This window comes from Lutra lutra, chromosome 9 (genome assembly GCF_902655055.1).
Source record: "Lutra lutra chromosome 9, mLutLut1.2, whole genome shotgun sequence".
Taxonomy (NCBI): Eukaryota; Metazoa; Chordata; class Mammalia; order Carnivora; family Mustelidae; genus Lutra; species Lutra lutra.
Window position 1 is genome coordinate 95,818,870 of NC_062286.1, and position 22,438 is coordinate 95,841,307.

Genomic DNA, 22,438 nt, shown 5'->3' on the forward strand with positions numbered 1-22,438 from the left:
TTTTGGGAGCCAGGCTACAATGCTTAATTCTATTGTAATAAGGTTTATTTAGCCTGAACGGTTTTATAAGGTGAAAAGGCAAAAAAGTTGAACACGGAAGAAAATTCAAGTTTTACTATGATTCTATTAATTGTTCACAGGCCAGAAACCCACCTGCGGGAAGTAGAAAGTTTCAATGCTTTTTTTTTTTTTTTTTTTCCACACTGACAAAACTCACAGGAAAAAAAAAAAAAAACAAAAACAAAAAACCCTTCTGTATATTTTTCCCGCTGGGTGGTCAGAAGGAAAGGCCACGAAGCCAAAGGCCTCCCATTGAGACAGTGCTATACGGAGAGCCGACCTCACGTGCCGCCGCTGCAGGAGATGAGAGCACCTGTCGGGTCTCCGCCACTCCTTGGTGAGCTCTGCGCGTGCGGGGGGCCGGGGGCCGGGGGGAGGGCAGCCACGCACCACCCCCATGGCAGGGGACAGAGACTTCCTCCCCACGACCCCCACCCCCACCAACACCGCCGGGAAACGCCCACCCCATGTGCCCACACGGGGCTCAAGACATCCTGCAAAATGTCGTGTGGTCATTGTCCAGTAGAGCTGTTAAGTAGTTTTAATGCCAGTGAGTATTAAATTTGTTTAAAAAAGGTGTGTGAGGGTGTGGGTGTGTGTTCTGCCCTGCAGGGAAGAAGGGAGAGAATGTGGGAGTTGGAGGCGGCGGGGTGGGGGGTGGGGTGGTTCTATTTAGACATTTGCAAATGTGTGATGGGACCATGAAAAAAGATTCCTTCATATATGTCATTTTTGCTATGCTTTTGTGTAAACATATATGGATGGCATAACATTTTTTTTCCCCTACAAGAATTGTAATAAAACTATCAAGTACAAGATGTTATGCATTTGTTTTGCAAGCATAGATTTTAAAATTTTGTATTTAGTACAGAAATACTACCACATAAAAAAGCACAAGCACATCTTCTTTGCTGTTTAGGTGCTTAGATTAAATGTATATCATTTACAAAAACTGAGGCCAGGTGAAGGAATAGTAGTCTGCTTGGGTAAATGTATTTCTTTTCTCCTCCCTAGCTCTTGACATGAAGAAAAACTTGTCCAAGGAAAATTTTTCTCCCATGGCATTTTAAGAGTGATCTGAAAATCATATTGAACCTTTGTGGAAATGACTTTTCTCTTTTCAAGATCATGGATTTCCACAGAAGGGGAAATGGTTTTTTTCTGGGTTTTGTGGGTTTTTTTTTTTTTTTTTTTTGGTCAATTTCTGCAAAGAATGCCCATACGGCTGGTACGTAGCACAAAGCTGCATGCGTTGAGAGCCCTCTGAGGGAGAAGGAATGCCACAGTGGAGGGCAAAGGCACAAATAATGAATCAAGTTTAAAAGACTGTGGTCAGAAGCAAGGAGCAAGTGATACTGATCTTATATGAGATGGGCTTGGACATCACATCAGCTGCCACGGGGTTTGATTAATGAGGCATTAAGGAGATCGAGTGACACTTACAGCTAGTTACTTATGGTGCTAATTTCAAAACACTTTGCAATAGACAAAGAGACTCTGCTCATAATGCAAAGTAATTTGTGGTGTGTTCCTGGTGAATGCATTTAGTGAAGCAAATATAGTTATGCAGAATTTAAATTAAGGTTGACACTAATGTAAACAGAGCCCAAGAACCACTGTCCAATAATTTGATGAGGACACAGGTTTTAATCAAGCCTCTTCCAGTAAAATAGCAATTTAAATCCCCATCGTTTAAACTGGATAAAATGCTTAACCGTGAAGGTTTGGGGGAAAAATAGAAATTTACTAGAAAAGATAAAAGAAACACAATATCTCTGGGGAAACTGTGACTATATTTTGACCCAACAGAGCGTTATCCATGTTGATTTAAATATCGGATTGATTCCAGGGCTGGATTCTAGGAACTTGAGGGCATTTGCCATGTATCTTTTTTGTTGTTGTGAAATTATGGCTTAATGCATTCTGGTATTATAATCTTAGAATAAAAATGATCCTGCTAATGAGGAAGTGGAGACTCCAAACGGATTCTGAATCTCTAGAAGTATTTATTTTATTTATTCAAAGGAGAAATATCACCCCCCCATGGACCCCACAACCGATTTGTCCTTGAACTGAAATTTTCCAAATTGGCTGGGGGTGGTGAGGATGGAGGCAGGCCTGGTACCTGGAGCTGGCCTGCCTACCCAGAACGGTACCTTTTCCAGGAAGAACCCATGCACTCATATATGGCTTTTCTCCGGTTTGCTGATTTATTTATCTTACTAAACACCATTTAGGGAGGAAGGTGGTCAGTCCAGGCATTAACATTAATTAAAATGCCAGCCACCCACATTCCAGGGCCTGGGAGGTCTGGTGTATCAGAAACAAAACAAAATAGCAGTTTACTCTGTCACAGCTCCTGGAAGGAAAAAGCAGTGAAGGCTAGAAACAAAATATCCCAGGGTCTCAGGACTTTACTGTTGGCAATGGAGTAGGAGGGTGAAGGCACCTAAATTGTGATCTGACTGTTGCAGATCATGTTAATGATGTATCTTCTGGGGAAGAGTTTGTACGGAGGTGTGTTTTTTTTTTAATATTCCAAAGAAAGGGCCCTAAACAATGTAGAAAAAAAAATGTGTTAAATGTTAAGTGTTAAAAGTAAAGTGTTCTGAAAGGCTCCTAGCAGTAATTTTCAAGGTCACCCATCTTATGGAACTTAGTCCAGGGCAAAAGGTGAGGGGAAAACTGGAGACTCAAATTTTGGGGAGAAGAACTGAGTATTTACTTTGATCCTGGTCCCATCTACATGGCAACAGGTCCTGTACGTGGTGAATACATCATGCTTCTAAGGTCAGCTGGACAGTAAGGGCAGGGTTATCCCTCTCTGATCCCAGAGCAGTGTCCCCTGTCATCAGCCTCAGCCCCACAAGGGATGTGTCCTATTGCAAAGAAGCCGGTGTCCCTTTCTCCCTTTCTCTGCTACTCCTTCCTCTGTGGTGGTTGAGTGGACTGTCAGTGCTGCTTTTGGAAGACTCCACTTCAGGTGCATCATCTGAGGAATACCGAAGGCTCAGACTCCCTTCCTCCAAATATGTTTAAGAGGGGAAGGGACCTCTGATCATCTTCATCCCTCTGGAATCAGAGTAAAGGGACTGAAAATGCATCGGTGTGCATCACAGCTGCAAAGATGGGGATTCTGAAGGTAACGGGGTTTGTATTCTCTGTGTTCAAAACAGACAGACTCTTTGGCATCCTGATGTTGGGAGCTCAGGTGGAGAGGTGAGAGGAGATGGCCTGGGAGGTGGCTCAGAAGCCACAAGGCTGAGGCTCACACACTGGCCTGTGGGCTCGTTCTCCCTTCTACTAGAGGAGAAGCCGCAAAGAGCAGAGTGGGATGGTAGGAGGGGAGGAGAGACCTGTGCAGGACCAACACTGCATGTCAGTGTCTTCCTGAATAATGTAAGGAATATAATTTGTTAGGTGATGTCTTTGGGGGTTTCCTGGGTTTGGGAACATATTGAGTTCCTTCTGGGCTCTGATTCACAGACTCTTCACCTCGTCTTTGATGCCTACTCTGTGGAGTGCTGTCCCTAAGGGCTATGATGCACTTGGCATTGACACAGAATGTTGATTTTTGCCCTTGGGAGGCATGACCCTGCCTGGCCTATGTGGCAAAGTCACATCTCATGGCAGTTGCAAGCTTTGGGGGACAGAGGTAGGTGCTGCTCCTCTGGGGACAGTTCTGATAAGTCCTTAGTGAGGATGGCAGTGAGCAGCCCCATGGTGCTTCTCCCCCTCCCTACCCCCTCTTCCCCTGTCCCTCACTCCTGCTTCTTAAGGTCCTGTTCCCAGGAAGCCACATGCACATATGTCCTGCTTCCTGATGGAAGAGTTGTCCTCCACTTATCTCCCCATGCTCCCTGGGGCTGGCCAGTCAGTCCATGTGGGAGGAACAATGTGGGAGAACCATTTCGCTATCCCCTTTACTTTATTCTTCTACCCATAAATCTGGAAACTTCATGCCTCTGAACTCACTTGCCACACACTCTTGGCTGCATCTTATTCTTTTTTGCACTGATGCATTGATGCAGAATTGACTGGGGTGGTTGCATTTCACCCTCAGCTCCTGGGAGGTAACATGGGTGAAGGCTTGTAAATGCCAACCCATCTCTTTTGTCCCGTCACTCTCTGTCTGTCAGAGGATAAAACAAAACAATGTCACAGACCATTGTTAAAAAAAAAAAAAAAAATGGCTTCACAAAATTCCCTTCACAAAATTCCCTGACCGGCGTCAGACATCACTGACGCCAGTGGTACATTTTGGACTCATTTCTTTTTATGGAAACATGGGGCACAATTGGGTGTGGCAAGGCCAATAGGCTGTCAGCAGTCAGCTCTCTAGCTTCATTGAGAAGGACTCGCATTCTTTTGCCTGCTCTGTGAGAGAAATTCAAACCTGTTTCTCCTGCCCTACCTCTTGATTTGGAATCCCAGTGCAAATCCCAACATCAACAAGGTTGCTATGGTTTTTTATGATTATCTTAAGTATTTGTCTCAAGTGAGGCTCGAGTATTGCCAGGGGAAGGCGCTGAGATCACACTCAGCTCAGCACACATTCTCCACTTTCTTCCTTCCTGTCTCTTGCACTCCAAACGCCACCTCTGGGCACACAAAACTTGCTTTCTTATAAGAACCACAATTTGCCATGTAATTCTGGGCCCAGAGCCCTCCACTGATTTCCTCTTAAACCGAAAAGAGATGATAAAGATCTTCTCATCACCTTTAAAGCAGTCTCCATTCCCAATAAACACTGACTCCTTCCTTGGGAGCCCCTGGATGGAGCCCTTGGCCCCTTCATGGAAGGCAATCCACTGAGAGGCCCTGGTTGTCTGTAGAAGGTTCTTTCCAGGTACCAGGAGACCTAGACTGCCATCCCAATGGACGCCAAATTCTGCATGCTTGTGTGTACTATTCCTTGTCAAATGCCAGTGTCTGCATTGGGTCACTTCTTAGTGAGGGAGCCGCGAGGGGTGAGACCCTTGCCCCACATCAGAGTTAATTTTGCGTCAACGTGGGTATGAATGGGCTGGTAGACAGCCTTTTTTTGATCTGGGACTGTCCACTGACAAATAGGTTGAGTGACAGACTCCATGGAAGATCTAAACTAAACTGCTGTTATTTATTATAGTGTACAGCTTCTAATAAGCATTTTGGGGGCCAGTTCCAGGCCCAAGTGGTATCTCTCAGACCTAATTTCTAGGTTACACTCTCTGTTCTCCTCTTTCCTTCTTCCTCACCTCCAGGACTCAGGTGTGGGCTCCTAGTGTGTCTCCTGACTCTTGTCAGGGCTCAAGTTTCCAGCCCCCCCCAGGCTCTGCCATGCACTGAATCATTAATAACATTGATCATATAGCAGAAAGCATAATTCTGACTTATTCTACAGAATTCTTTATATGCATGGGGGTGTTGCCAGCTCCAGCCCCTGTGTGTTTGCTTAACCAATTTATTACATAGGGACTGAAGCACTGGAGTACTTTCCAGATAAAGAGGTTAATATTCTATTTCTTTTTTTTTCTTTTTTTTTATTTCTTTTTTTTTTAAAGATTTTATTTATTTATTTATTTGACAGAGAGAGAGAGAGAGAGAGAGATCACAAGTAGGCAGAGAGGCAGGCAGAGAGAGAGAGGGAGAAGCAGGCTCCCCGCTGAGCAGAAAGCCCAATGTGGGGCTCGATCCCAGGACCCTGGAATCATGACCTGAGCCGAAGGCAGAGGCTTTAACCCACTGAGCCACCCAGGCGCCCCTCTATTTCTTTAAAATGCACATGACTCAGCATTTTAGGATATCTCTGAGCCTGGGTGTACTTGTTATTTATTAGCAGTTTTCTAAGAAATATCTTGAGATGAGAGGGTGGATTCTGATGGCTTAGGGAAATTTCTGGGGTTATCTGAGCACACCACTTATCTGTGCATTTAAAGCAATACCAATTGGGATGTCCATTGGCCTAAACCAGCAGGACAGTTTTCACGCTCTTGTGAAATTTCCAAATCACATTCCTTTGTTACTTGAGAGTTGGTTGGTCAAGGTATTGGCAACATCTCAACTCTGCCTTTCTTTAATTATTTACCAAATCTTGTTAATTCTTCTTCCGTAATGTTACATTTATCACTGCTTTTCCATTCTCCCTGCCAGCACCTTCATATTGGCCCTTTATGACAAGGAAAATCAGCTTCCTGTACCACCTGTGTTATTACCAATAGTTGGTTTCTGGAAGTTTGTGTCCAGGCCCACAGGGCAGGAGAGTTTGAACAAGCAGCTTATATCCAGTTATCATTGTACTTTTTAGGAGGCATTCTAAACCGATCATTTCCATGTGTGACAGACCACATTTTGAACATTGCTTTCATCTTAAAAAAATCAACTATAGTTTGTCATGGATATGAAGGTACAGTTTTTAAATATTTTATTTATTTATTTGATAGAGATCACAAGCAGGCAAAGAGGCAGGCAGAGGGAGGGGGAGAAGCAGGCACCCTGCTGAACAGAGAGACTGATGTGGGTCTTGATCCCAGGACCCTGAAGTTATGACCTGAGCTGAAGGCAGAGGCTTAACCCGCTGAACCACCCAGGCACCCCTGAACGTACATATTTTTTTAACTTAAGGAATATCAATTTTTATGTATATTGGACCTAGTATGTATAGAATCTTGAATTTTTTTGCTGTTCAAAAATAGATTAGATTTTCTGTAAGAGAGTAAGAACTTGTATTTCCCTACAAACATAGTGAAATGAATTGGGAATTCACCATAGATGGATGGAGTAGGTGTTTCTGGACCTCACATTGATCTGGACTTCACAAAGAGAGAGGCCATAAGACATTTGTACCTACTGATATGATACAATAGAAAACACATATTTTTTTGACAAAAATGAAATACGAAACACATAAAAACTCTGGATCTAACTCCCAGAAATACAGAGAACTGAAGAAACTGAATAGCATCATTTGGGTGTTGTCAGTAAAATCCAGATGATGGGAAACAGGATATACTAAACATATCACCTTGTTTCTTCAATACATAATCATTAAAAAAAAAAAAAAGACAGAGAGAACTTACAGATTCAAGCATACAGAAAATGGATGTTAGCCAGTTGCCATGTGTGGACTTTATCTGGATCTTGATTTCAATAAGCTCCCCCTTCCACTTCTCTAGTCCCTGTAATAGTATTAGATAATTAGAGAAATCTAAACACGTATGAACTATTCAGGAATTATTGTCAACTTTTTAGATGTAGCAATGCCATGTAACTATACTTTTCAAAGTCTGTATCCTTTAGAGTAACATTCAAAAAATATTTAAAGAAGGAGTGATTTAAAATGTAGAGTTAACTTCCAAATGAAGCATCTGGGGTACACAGTGAGCGGAAGGAAGGTAAATCAGGATTGACCATGGGTTGGAAATTCTGGGAGTGGAGTGATGTGATATACTTTTGTCTCTGATGTGTTTGAAAATTTCCAAAATAAAAAGTGAAAAAAAAAAATGGGGCTCACATTTGGTTAGCTCTTTTCCTCTCAAATCTCTCAGCAGTTTCATATTAGAGGTAGACTGGAATCTGGGCGGCCATCCTTCCTGTCCACTGAAGCCAGATGGTCTTCTCCTAGACTCTTGTCAGGACCCCTCTTACTGGTAACTGCTGACCTAGTTGAAGAAGTTGTCTAGGAGATGCTGTGACTAACTTACTCCTTATGTCCTTTTCAAATCCCCACTCTTTAGTTTGCTACCAGAACACACACCACATTTCAACTCTGGAATCACAAACCCAACGGCCATCTCTCTGTGAGCATGGCAGCGATGGACACCATCCATCAGTTTGTCCTTCTTAAAACTCTTGTTCTTGCTTTCCATGATGATGCAGCTACTGATTTTCTTCTGATGTTGTTATAATTGTTTCCTTAACTCAATGCTCATCATCCTGCCATTGGTTCGCAGAAGCCCCTCTATGGCTCCAGGATTCAGCTCTCTGTTTGTTTTTTCTCTTCCATCTAAGAAGCCACACTTGCTTACCATCACCTTCGTGGAGGGATCCTCCACCCAGCCTCTCCTGAGTTCTTTAGTCTCACCTCTACAGGTGCTTGTCAGACATTTCTTCTGTTATCCCTAGACATCATTGCCTCATACCCAACATTTCCACAAAATGAATTCCTCCTCTCCTCCTCCCCTTCCATGTTTCTTGAGGCACCGTATTTACTGTTAGCATTCCTTTGTAATGTCTCATCTCCTCTTCCATCCTCACCTCCAACACTCAGGTCCAGGCCCCTCTGTTTTTCCTCCTTTCTGGGTTTTCCCAGCATCTTTTATTCTGTGGCTTGACATCTGGAACATATTCTCAAGCCTCTCTGTTCCTGTGTTCACCAAGGCCATCAGAGTGATCCTGTCTCTTACAAGATGAAATTCTCAATTTATTTCTTCAATATCCTCTATCTGATCTCAATTGCTAGTTCAATTATGACTCTACACTAACCTCCTCAAAGACAATGTCTTTGCCCAGTTTTGAACCTGAACTTCTGAAGGGTGAATCCACCTATGATTCAAGACAGCTTACTGGAAGCCATAGGTGGGGTCTCCATAGTCTGAAATTGTTAGCTTGGCTTACCCAACCTTAACTTGGCATGTAATGGAAAGACCACTCTAAGCTGGCCAGTCCTCTGCTGTTTGCAGCCTTAAGCCAGTGTTTAAACTCTCTCTATTTAAAAATGAAGATAAACTGAACTTGGATGCCCACCTTCCTGAATAAAGTTGAGCACAGTGCTGGGCCTCAGAACTTATAAGAACTAATTTGCTAAATTCATCCATAGGTATTTTTCCCTTTCTTGGAGAATATAAACATTTTAGAGTTGAGGCTATCTCACTCATCTCATGGCTCTCAGTCCTCAGCATACTGTGGAGAACAGAAAGTATTCAATAAAGATGGGTGAGTAAATGAACCATTCATGACCTTCTTCCCCTCATTCAATCCTAAACCCAAACCCCTCCTCACAGGCACAGGTGTAAAGATGCCTACATACCTGCACATGTCAGCAGATTTTCTGAAAGATGCTCACTTTTAAATGGTCTGCCATTTTTTCCCTAGTAATTACACTGGTCAGATCATGTACTTGTATTTCTTTCTTTTCTTTTCTTAATAACTGGAAGTTTATACCTACTAATGCTCTTTGCCTACTTCACCTGCCCCTCCCCCCTTCTCTTTTGGTAACCACCTGTTGGTTCCCTTTATCTCTTTCTGTTTGTTTTGTTTGTCTGTTTTGTTTTCAGACTCCATATAAAAGTGAAATGATATGGCATTTGTCTTTCTCTGTCTGACTTATTTCACTTAGCCTTAAACCCTCTTTTTTATGGCTGAGTAATATTCCATGGTATATACACCATGTCTCCTTTATCTATTTGTCTATTGATGGACACTTGAATTGCTTCTGTACCTTGGCTTTTGTAAATTATGCTATAGGAGTGCATATATCTCTTTGGATTGGCATTTTTGTTTTCTTTGGATAAATATCCAGAAATGGAATTGGTAGATCATATGGTAATGCTATTTTCAACTTTTTAAAAAAAAAGATTTCATTTTTTTTATTTGACAGAGAAAAATACAATGAGAGAGGTAACACAAGCAGGGGGAGTGGGAGAGGGAGAAGCAGACTCCCCTGCTGAGCAGGGAGCCCAATGCCAGGCTTGATCTCAGGACCCATCCAGATCATCTTCCATAGCTGCTGTACCAATGTACACTTCCACCAACAGTGCACAAGGGTTCCCTTTTCTCTATATCCTCACCAACACTTGTCATTTTTTTGTCTTTTTGATAATAGCCTATATGACAGTTGTGAAGTGATATCTCATTGCAGTTTGATTGGCATTTCCCTGGTAATTAGTGATGTTGAACATCTTATTGTGTGCTGTGTACTTGTATTTCTTGGTTTAAAAAATATCACTAAGTTCGACACATTTTTGGTTTGTATGTGCTGGAACTGTCTAGATGACATCCCTCACTGACCTAGGCAACTTGGGGTGGGTGTGGAGGCCCATAGGGAGGACTGAATGGGTGGGTGCTGGGAAGATGTGTGGATCTTTATATATAAACACCCAAGTCTAAACCTTCTACCCCTCACTTCTCCAACACATCTCACTTAAGCTCCTTTTCCCCTTTCCAAATGTTCTCTGAGAGGTAATTTCTTTTCTTTGCCTTTTTCTTTTCTTTTTTCAAAGATTTACTTATGTATTTTGAGAGAGAAAGAGAGAGTGAGCAAGCAAAGAGAGGGGCAGAAGGAGAGGGAGAGACAGAATCTCCAGCAGACTGCGTGGTCTGTACAGAGCCAGACTGGAGGCTTGATCTCACGACCCTTAGATCACATCCTGAGCAGAAACCACTAGTTGGCTGCTCAATTGCCAGAGCAACCCAGGTGCCCCTGAAACATGATTTTTAAACTTACTTTATATATATGCTAAACAATTGAAATTGAAAGAAAACTTTCAGCACTCCAATATTTTTTATAAAACATTACATGTTTTTACAAAACATATCTGGACACTTGTCCTGCTTTCATTGGTGACGCTACCTTTTCTTCTTGAATCCAGGTAGACAGTGAAACTGGTTTAACCATCTTGCTTCCTGCTCTGTTCATAAAGACCAGAACAGTGCTTGGCACAAAGTAGTCTCTCAGTAAATATTTGTGAATGATGAGCAAATGACATCCCTGTGCCCAGCTGGGGCTGACTGGAGGAAGAGCCATTGTCTACTCTTGGTTTTCACATTGTCAACCTGATGCCACATCCTCTTTTTCTGCTTCTGCTACCATCCCCTGAGGCAAGCTTCTCATTACTGTAACTAGGGCAGTAGCTCCATAATTAATCTCTCTGCAGCATGTGTGTGCTCACTTCATTTATCCCACCCACTGCTATAAACTTGGTATTCCTGAAGAGCAGTTAGAATACTTTCTTTCTCTACTCAAAAGCCATCAGTGACTCCCATGTGCCTAAGGCATCGGCACCAATGCATCTCATTTTCTGGACTTACCTCAATATAACAATTCAACACTTTCGATTTTATAGCTTACATCTCAATCTCTATAAATTCTATGCCCTAGCAAAATGGAAATATCTTCTGTCACCAGAGCACACTTTTTATTTCTCCACCTTAAACTTTTTATTCATGTGTTTAACAGGACCTGAAAACTCTCCTTTCCAAGTGCACCCTTTGAGATCTGCCCATCGCCGAAGGTCAAACTTGAGTACCACCACATCTGTGAGTCTTTTCAGATTAAGTTTTCCTAAAACTTTGTGTCCTTCTTATGATATTTAACATATTTATCTTGGAATTGTTTTCTCTGTACCCATGTACAGAGGCCTGGAGCCTTGAGTAGAGTAAGTATTCTGAGATATGTATGGGACAGAACTCAGCACCAGTTATGTACCAAGCCCTCTGGCAGATTCAGGGGATACTAGAAGAGTGACTTTCTGAGGGTGATACAAGAGAAAGTATGAAGAATGATTCTGTAAACCCAGAAGTAGTACATGCATTTGAATAGTATAAAAATGATGATGATGAAGATAGTGTTGATGATGGTGAATGTGCAGGATATTTGCTTTCCCTCTCTGAGTCTACTCTCCACCTTTGTCATCCCATTCTGCCCACTGGGAAGTTGATCCCTATGGATTTCATTAGCCAGACTCCCTTGCCTTTTGCTCTTCTCTTGCATTTGGCCAATAGGAACTATGAGTAGAAAATCAGAATGAGAGACAGTTTGGGGTATTTATTCCATCAGCTGTCTTTGCTGGGCTTCAGTCTGACAGTGGTTGCATTCTAGGGGTCAAAGTCCCTTTCAGCTAGTTCCCCCACTTGTAATTAGAGCTCTTGTTGGACCAGTCCCTGTACCCTGTAGTTAGAGCTCCTGCTGGACTCTAGTCACAACTCCCCACCTGGCCTCTTGAGGCCTAGGATGGTAGTGTCCCCCCATTGTTGTCAGACCTGGGTGTGTCACTAATAAGTTTGCTTAATCCTACCCTAACCACTTTTAAAAACTTTCCATAATTTCCACTTTTCAGTGTGGCATTTGTGCTTCTTGCCAGGACCCTGACTCATGATAACTGATGAGGATGGCAGTAGTAACAGTGGTTGTGCTTTTTTTTCTCCAAGCTGGTGGTCTGAGAATCCTGATGAAAAACTGCTTGCAGAGAAGCTGGGGAATCATGGCAGAGACTAGCAGGGTGCTCACTGTGTTGCTTCACAGGTTACTGCCAAACTTGGTGGCTTAAAGCAATAACAATGTTTTTTTTTTTACATTTAATAATTAAAAAAAATTTTTTTTATAAACAGATAATGTATTATTAGCCCCATGGGTACAGGTCTGTGAATCGCCAGGTTTACACACTTCATAGCACTCACCATAGCACATACCCTCCCCAATGTCCATAACACCACCACCCTCTCCCTACACCCTTCTCCCCAACAACCCTCAGTTTGTTTTGTGAGATTGAGAGTCTCTTATGGTTTGTCTCCTCCCCCATCCCATCTTGTTTCATTTTATTCTTTTTCTACCCCTCAATCCCTCCACATTGTGTCTCCACTTCCTCATATCAGGGAGATCATATAATAGTTGTCTTTCTCTGATTGACTTATTTCGCTAAGCATGATACCCTCTAGTTCCATCTGTGTTGCAAATGGCAAGATTTCATTTCTTTTGATGGTTGCATAGTATTCCATTGTATATATATACACCATATCTTCTTTATCCATTCATCTGCTGATGGACATCTAGGTTCTTTCCATAGTTTGGCTATTGTGGACATTGCTGCTATAAACATTGGGGTGCATGTGCCCCTTCGGATCACTATGTTGCAATAACAGTGATTTATTATTTCTTATAATTTTTGTGGGTCTTTAATTTACCCAGTTACTGTAGGATGGTTTATTTCCACTTTATTATGTCTTAAAGGCCTGCCCTAGAAGCCTGAAGGCTCACTCACTTATAGGTCTGGCAGCTGCTCCTCGTTCTCAACTTGGGAATCATTTGGGGCTATCGGCTGGAGCATACACATGTATGATATCCATGTGGCTTGGGCTTCCTCACAACATGGTGGCTAAAGTCCAAGCATTCACATTCAGAGACAGAGAATGAACCAAGCCAAAGCCATATTGCCCTTTACAACCCAGCCTTGGAAGTCCTACAGTGTCACTTCTACCATGTTTCAGTAGTAGAAGTAGTTAGAAGTGTCCACCCAGTTTCAAGGGGGAGGACAAATAACCCCATCTCTTAGTGGAGAAATGTCAGCCTCTGTGATTGATTGTTGATTGTACCATGTGGACTGAAGTGATGTAAGCAACTTCTGGACCTATGCACACATATTTATATGCCACCCACTCTTTCTTCCTATGCCATGACAGCTATGCAGGATACATCTTGAAGATGACACAAATGTCAAGGACAACCTAACCCATATCAACCTTTGTAAGTGTGATAACTAAACATTCAGTGTGTTAACTCTCTGAGGTTTGGTGATTGCTCCAACAATTTTATCCATATCCTCAAACTTCATCTGAGCCAGTAGTTTCTTCTTCCTGTCTCATCAGCATCTATCAGGACTACACATCTATGATGAAAGCAAGGAACTGGGTTAGTTTCTTCTTCTTCCTTGTTAAGTGTGTACCTCTCCCCACTCCAAGTTGTATTGTGCAGTAAAATGACTGGGAAGAAGAAGAAGGTCATGGACTGCCTAAATCACTGAACAACAGGATCACTGACTATGTCCAAAAAGGTCTTAGACAAGCCAAACAGTGGAAAAGGTAAAATGTTAACATGAGTGCAGTAAATATTTAGTCCTTCTTTGGGGAATCTTGAGGAAAAAGGAGAGTGTTGTGTTGGAAATGACTGACAGGTGGATGTCTTCAGGGGCCTACCACACCATGGAAGGCTGTCTGGAGGAGAAAGTGTGCCTTATGTCCTTCCCAATAAAAAGCCTGGGAAAAAACATCTGTCAAGTGATATTTGGAACTGACATTTTCATAAGGATCCAGTCTATGGAGGGCTTTTGCAGGGCTTGGAAAAACACATTTTTCATTCTTCCTCCTCTCCATCTCCTGTAATTAAATGATGTTCACAGTGTTAAATGTATATTTAAAATGACATGCTTCAAGGATTACATTTTAGGAAGCTTTCTATTTGGAAACAATTTTGATAATAATAATGATCATTTCAAAAAGTAATATTTATTTCCTGAGCCCTTTGAGAGTAAGGTAGGTGCACACATCATGGCTCTTTACTCATAAATATTTCCCATTTCCTTCTAAATGTACTCCAAGCTGGGGTCTGAGACACAGAGTGATGCCCAATTTATGGCACTAAGCTTTGGGAAATGGAAGTCCAGGTTATGCCTTTATTTTCCAGCAATTAGGATATTTCTGGAGAGGAATGTTGGCTGAAAGATGCCCACATGGAGAGATATCTGCTCTCTTGCCACAGGTGCTACCTTGTCTAATATTTTCATGTTCTGCTTGGGTGATGAAATAGAAGGGATGTTTGCCGCCCCACCCCCACCCCATTCAGGGATTCTGATTGGGAATGGGTGGCTAACATAGTTTCTGGGTCAGAAAAGATCTTGATAAACTGGATCTTTATCAAATTAAATATAAAATATATGGTATAGGGGCGCCTGGGTGGCTCAGTCAGTTAAACATCTGCCTTCCACTTGGGTCATGATCTTGGGGTCCTGGGATCAAGTCCTGGTCAGACTCCCTGCTTAGCAGGGAGTCTGCTTCTCCATCTCCCTCTGTGCTCTCTCTCAATAAATAAAATCTTAAAAAAATAAAGTGTATATTGTATAAGCATAAAATTTCTACTGTATTACTTCCTAGGTTCTAAGAGACTTTTCTCTACCTTTTATTGTTTCTAAACTTTAGGTGGTCCCTAAAAATCTATGTCAAAGGCAGCTAGCTGTGTAATAGTTAAGGGGATTGTAAACAGAAAGCCTACCTGTATACAGATGAAGATTCAACTAATTGCCACCTGGGTTTTCTCCACCATTGGCTGCTCTATACAGGAATAAATTTTCTTCGAGATATAATTTACATACACTAAAGTCTATCTTTCTTATTGTATGATTCCAGGAGTTTCAACAAATACACATAGTCATGTAACTGATAACAAAATCAATGTACGGAATAGTTCAAATTTGAATATAAGCATATTGGTATCTCATGGTGGTTTATATTTGTATTTCTTCAGTGACAAATGATGTTAGGCATCTTACCAAATGCTGATTTGTCCATAAATCATCTTCTTTGGTGAAATGTGGGCTCAGATTTTTTTAATGGATTGTTTATTTTTTTCTTTTTATTAAATTTGAATTTTTAAAAACATATTCTGAGTAAGTTCTTTATGTGTTTTGGAAATATCGTCCCTCAATTTGTGGCTTCTCTTCATTTTCTTTTCTTTTTTTTTTTTAAGATTTTATTTATTTATTTGACAGACAGAGATCACAAGTAGGCAGAGAGACAGGCAGAGAGAGAGGAGGAAGCAGGCTCGCTGCTGAGGAGAGAGCCCAACGTGGGGCTCTATCCCAGGACCCTGGGATCATGACCTGAGCCTAAGGCAGAGGCTTAACCCACTGAGCCCCCCAGGCGCCCCTCTCTTCATTTTCTTAACAGTACCTTTTAAGAACAATTTTCATTTTGGTTAAGGCCACTTTATCAATTTTTTCTTTCATGTGTTGTATTTTTGGTGTCATAGGTAAGAAATACACGTCTAATCCAAGGTGACAATGATTTTCTGCTGTGTTTTTTTCTAGAACTGTTATAATTTTACATTTAGGTCCATGATCCATTTTTAGTTTATTTTTATATATGACATGAGGTATGGATTGAAGTGTACATTTGCCATGGTGACTTTTCTGTGTGTTTGATTTTTTGCAAAGATTATATTGAGACTGTATTACAATATCCTGTTTGTTGGTGCCAGGCCGATTGCGGTTCACATTTAGGGACAGTATTTCCAAGGTGTGCTTCTAGGAGATTTACGTGAATTTCAAACTCTGTAGCAATTCAAGTGCAGAATGAAAGAGAAGTCTATTGCTCAGATCCCATGTTCAAGACTCTGCACACTCTAAAGCACTTCTAAGGACTTTTGAGGCTCTTCTGAGCAGTTTGAAAGCATCAAAAATGTGATTGCTTGGATCAGGTCATGATCTCAGGGTCCTGGGATTGAACCCCACATCAGGCTCTCTGCTCAGCTGAGTCTGCTTCTCCTGTACCCCCTGCTTGTACTTTTTCTCTCTGTGTCAAATAAATAAAATATTTAAAAATATATTATAAATTATAATCATAAATTTATCACCATATTTTAAAATAAATATTAATATAATCAATTAAAATTTAATTAATTATTTTAAATTTATACTTAATTTAAATTTGATTATTTTAAATTTATATTTAATTATTTAATAAATTTAGTTACTTTGTTAATATAATTAATATAAATAAATACTGCAAATATTATATTATAAATCATAATTATAAATAATATTGTTGTAATAGAGTCTTCAACTGAAAGAAATGCAAGACTAAGGCAGCCTAACTTAGTTTTTATGAGAAAGACGATGTGAAGGTGACCACATATTCCCCTAAATGGACAGTGTATCTCAGCTCTTAAGATAGGTCAAAATCTTGGCATCCAGGTTAAAGGAGACACTAGTCCTATTGTTTTCCATACTGCCCATGCCACATTTGCATTGCTCTTAAGTTTTTGTGTAGTTTTAAAAAGAGAAGTACTGATATAAGAATGAAGATGAGCAAGATCTTGGTCAGTTTGGCCTCAGGTGGGAGGGACTGGAAGATGAGAGAAGCAAGAAACTAAATGAATATCATTTCTGAGGAGCTATAAGAATCTTTGGTCTTTGGAAAGGCAGGGTTCAGATCTCAAACTCTGACATCAGCCAAACTGGTTTAAAATCTCTATCCTTTATCATTCTAGCTGTTGACTTCAAGTGATTTGATTAACTTCTCTGATTTTTGTTTCCACATATGTAAAATGCAGATAAGAAAACTCCCTATTTCATAGTTTTTTATTGTGAGCAAATAAAATGACATAATCATGCCAAACACCTAGCTCAGTGCTCGGTGTTGTATGTGTTCAGAAAATGCTAGCTATTTTTCTTGCCACAACTTTCATTCATTGAGCTCCTACTATGTATCAATCATTGGGGCATCAAAATGAGATAACAAGCTCTCAAGAGGTTTAGCCTAGTAGATTTAGAAAATGGACCAATGCAGCCAGGCTAGTAGAGATGAACTCAGTTGTTTGTATGGGAGTTATCTTGTGTGTGTATATATGGTATATACTGTGTGAGATATGATTAAAGATGTGTATATTTACCATGGTGAGATTTTTGTCTTCCTGAAGAGATAATATTAAGCCAAGGATAGATCCTATAAATGATGGAATCTTTATTTGAAAGAAGTATGATACATAAAGGAATAATGAGTCAGCATGGAGGCCAGAGGCCAACCATGAATTTCCAGAAGGCTGACCCTTGAATTAAGACCTAAAGGAATCAGCCAACCTAGAGTGGGGGTGGAGGCAAATATAGAGGGGGTTCACACCGAGCAGTCAGCCAGTTCACTAGAGCATGTTGGTGAGGAGCCTAGACAGACCTAATTTTGAAAATTCTGGGCAAGTGACAGCCTTTTTGAACTCCAGTTGCTTCACTAGTGAGACATCCATAATTTCTTCATCCCAGGCAGGTGTAAAGATTACAAGAAACATTTGTGTAGCCCCGGCAAACACTGCTGTTCTGCACAGTTTTCACAGTTATCCTCATACTTCAAGCTATCCAGGTAATCCAGAACAGAAGGTGAGGCAGGGGATGGTGGAGGATGAGACTGGGGAGGCAGAGGAACAGAGAGTAAATTGGCTGGGGTTGCGTGCTCAAGAATGTGGATGTTATCTCTAAGGTAACGATTAGCCAGGGAAGAGTCCTAAGCCTGGAGTATGGAATTTTAGAAGACCAGACAGGACAAGAAATTGCAGGAGGTCCAACTGGAGACAGGGAGAGGAGTTAGGAGATTTTCGGAAATCCCCGGAAGGAATGAAGGCTGCAGGAAGTGAGGCAATGGCAAGGGGGGTAGGGTAAAGGGCAGAGGTGAGGAGCATTCAAGAGGCAGGGCCAGCACCTAGATGGCTGAAAGAGGCAGATGACTTCCCAGTGTTTGACTTGAGTGAGATGAGAGAAGACAGGATGGAATGGGTTTGTAGGGAAAGCAAATAAGTTCACAGACATCCAGACAACCAGAGAGACCCTGCGAAGAGTTAACGTTTGGGTCTAGAGCCTAAAAGAAGGATCTTTCCTGGAGACAACTACATAGCAGATGCCAACAGATTCTCAGACAGAATCTTCTACAGGGACAGAATCACTCAGAGACAGACTAGTCAAGAGACAGCCAGTCCATCTATGTTAGCATGCTTTCTCAGACTGACCTGGCTTAGGTACATTTCTTAAATATTCTGAACCTCAGTCTTCTCATCCGCAAACTAAAAGTCAAGTACATGTGGCCTTTACTTGGAAATTAAACGTATACATGCATGCGAGGTGTTCAGAGTAGTATCTGACACAGAGTATTTGATAGTCTTCACTGCATTTTTACAAGACTGAGGGCTGAGGGAAGCACCAGGGAGCAGCCACAGGTGATGAAGGAAGGGCTGAGAAAGAGATAACATGACAGATACTGAGAAGAGTCTTCCAGGAAAAAAAAGAGAAAGAGAGAAAGAGAGAGAGAGAGAGAGACTCTCCAGAACATGGTGATATAGAAGCCATGCAAGCAGACTCTTTGATGAAGGAGAGGGTGCTGAACCATTTCCAAAGTTCCAAAGAGAAGCTGTGAAAAGAGGCCACTGGATTAGACAGCCAAGAAGCCATTGGCATCTTTGGTGGGAGAGGAAGGCAGGTGACGGAAGTTGGAGCGGGGAGGGAGAACTAAGGGAATAGAGTCAAATGAATGCTTAGCTTAGGCAAGACAGAGAAGATGACATCTGTACTGATAACTATTTAAAACAGTGATATGGGGCAAAACATGCCATCTCATGGGGTATAGCACATCCAGATGGGTATCAACATCCTCACTTTATAGCTGGGAAAATGGAGGCTCAGAGAGGTAGAAAAAGTTGTTCAGAGTCACAATGGAGTCTGATCTTGGACTGACTTGGGCTCAAAGTCTAAATCTAATGGTGGTAGAAGGGAGGATATATGGACTCAAAATTAGGAAGGACATTTTAGGAATTACAAACACTTGGTGATAGACTAAACCCTATCATACAGGTAGCCCCCTGTCATAGGGATGTTCAGCCATAGCCTAGATGAATAGCACCCAGGAAGAACGATCACTTCATGCTATATATATATATGTCCATGTGCTTGTATCCCTCACTGGATGATGAGTTTCTTGAGGTTCTATTAATTTTTAAAAATATCCTGACAAGCTATAAAGCCTGGGATATAATGGGAACTCAGTAAGGTTTGCTAGGCAGCTGGCTTTAGATGGACTTCTCATACTAAGGGATTAGACACAATATCTGTGCTCTGAGACCCTTCCATGGTCTAAGGCTCTGAATTCTCTGAGCTGCAATTATGAAATATCCAACGGGATTCAGCCTTGAGCACTGGAGGCTGGAAATGGGAGCCAAGCAGTCACCAGCAAGATAAGAAGGAACAGGGTAGGGACCAAAATCTAGAAGTCTAGTTCAAGGACAAAAACCAGAAGGAAATGTGGGTGGGGGAAGTAGAGATTCAGCACAAAAAGGGTTTACTAGAAATATCTACCTTAACAGCAGGTCCCAATATGGAGCAGAGGCACGGTACACAGTACACAGAGGATGGTTGACCTTGAATCAATCAAATTCTTAGTCTCTGCTTTGTAGGGTAAGCTTGTCAGTGGTTTGGACTCCAAGGGGCTGGACCATGTAGTTATCCTCAAGAATCCTGAGTGACCCAAAGTCCTGGTTGCCTGGAGACGCTAAAAAGGAAGTGAAAAACACTTTACGTATCTGTCTGGACAAGACAAGACAAGAGAATCATCTCAGAAATGCTTTGGAAATGAAGGGTCAGAAACAAGACTTGTCTTATACATTATATGACTCTGTGCTCATAGCTAACAAACCAAATCTGTTCGATGATCCTGACTTACACGAAAATGATTGGAAGCCCTGAGAGGTTGAACATCTAGTCTGGGATCACACAGCAAGGAAATGGGGAGATTGCAGGAAGCCCTCCTAGGGGTAGGAGAAGGGAAGAGAGTCTCTTAGGACATAAAACTTAAAATTCCCATCTTCTTTAGTGATATCAATACCAGAGAAAAGACATTGATTTATAATCAAGGCAATCTTTTTGTTGCAGGGGAACTAATTTGGAGGGGAAGAAAGATTTTGTCTAGTAGATCTTGTTCCTTGATTCCAGATTCTCATAACTCCACTGCATCTCTGGATATGATTGGAATCACTCCCACACATCAATGTTAGGAATTATCGGGAGGAACATGTCTCAAAATGGCGGGATGGTGGTAAAGGTGATATGTGTGTATACATGTGGAGGTGTGTGTGTATTGGCTGCGTTATTCTCAAAGGGTGCTGGGGAGAACTCCTCCTGGGACGAGTTTGGAAAGACTCATAAGGCAGGATCCTCAAAGTAGCTGGACGCCAGTGTTGCAGGCTGCAGGCACCTTTCTGGTTAGCTTTCCAGGCATCGGGCCTAGAGAATGAGTGCTTTGTTCTTTGCTCCCTGCCCCCATAGGTCTTTGTTCCTGGCCCAGCTAATTTGGCTCAGTGGTTGATTAGCAGGTCCCAAAGTTAAGGAGAACAATGGCAGAGGTACTGGTGCTTTCTACCAATACCCCCCTCCCCCGACCCTGGCTTCTCATTTTTTAGATGATGGATAATTGCAGTTGGGGAGGGGTGATCTCACATTCTCAGCCCCTCTTCCAAGCAATTTTCTTAGTCACATCGTGTGCTAACTGCTCCTTCTAAACATATCTGTTAGTGCCGTGACATCCTCAGCACAAACATGGACTGTCCCTGTGACCACCAGGATTCTCCTGTGATAAAGCCAAAGTTTTTTTCTTCTTTTTTCTTGGGAGAGAAACTGCCTTTCTCTGTGGGGGTGGGAGAGGGAGGGGGTCAGCACGATACTCCACGATAACATTTTTTATTTTATAATGTCCCCAAAAGTTGGTGTGGTGGGGCCTGGGCTTGTCCAAGTACAGGAATATGCACTCATGTTGTCAGGTTTCCAAGCTTTGTGCTACACTCACACAAATCATCAATCTGAAAGAGGTCCATTGTGATCTTTACCAACTGGGGCATGGCCCCTTCCCTAGAGCTACCTCTGAAGGTCACCCAGGCCTGTTTATTTGTGGACTCTTGATAATAGGAAAGGCTCTTAGAGATTGTTTAGTTTAAGTATCATCTTTTCTTACCTTGAGGTTCAGGAAGGCCAAGAAATTCATCGGAGCTCACAACAGAGTAACTGGGACCCTGATCCCCTATGATTTGTGGCAGGAACCCAGCCAGCCTTTGTCAACTGATGCAAGAAACTTAGGCAAACCCACACGGCAGTGTCGCCTACCCACTTCTCATCCTCCACTCCCTTCCCCAAATTCCTAGTGTTTGTCTGGAGCCTGTTTCTCCTAAATTAATTTACACTGAGTGACCAGAGACACCACACTCCATTCTTACAAGGCTATAAACTGTGGAGGTTAAGATGGAGGTGTGGGGTCGCACAGAAGACAGGAAGCTCCTATTTACCCTTCACTTACCAGATTTCAGGATGATTGTTTCCATCCGTGACCTCCTTGTGCCTCAGTTTCTTTATCTATAAATGGGGACAAAAGAACCTAATTTGCATGGTTGTCCTGTGGATTAAGTGCCTTAGTATGTGTATAATGTGTAAGATTATAAATTTTCATTATCTTTGCCTTTCAAAAAGCAAACAAACAAAAAGGTGCTAGTGGTATAATTCCAAGAATTTTGTTCCCTGACAGGAAAAACTGTACAGCAGCAGTGGGAGGATGGTTGAAGGTCATTTCAAGGTGCTAAGTATATTAACTGGCCACATGTGAATCTCATGTTCTGTTTTGTTTGTTTTTCCTTTTTCTTTCCCCACTGGCAGGTTTCCCAGATGTTTTATCTCTATAAGGTGATAATTAGCTAATATCATTGACTACTCAATTTTGACAGGATTGTTTTTAAGAATAAGAATAATCAAACATTATATAGGAATTTGCAATATACAGATGCTTCTCTCTATGTAGCATGCAGTCTTTAAGATGACCCCCAGTGACCCACTTCCTGGAATTCATGGCCCTGTGTAATCTTTTCCCTTGAGTAACTTGCCTCTGACAAACAGAGTGT

At 41.7% G+C, this 22,438-nt stretch overlaps 1 long non-coding RNA gene across 1 annotated transcript; it reads left to right on the forward strand.

Moving 5' to 3' along the window:
• Window positions 1-212: 212 nt before the first annotated feature.
• LOC125109169 (uncharacterized) lies at window positions 213-14,698 on the forward strand. The gene is made up of 3 exons (XR_007130144.1): window positions 213-397; window positions 11,216-11,295; window positions 13,435-14,698. It is a non-coding gene; the product is annotated as an uncharacterized LOC125109169 (long non-coding RNA).
• Window positions 14,699-22,438: the final 7,740 nt, after the last annotated feature.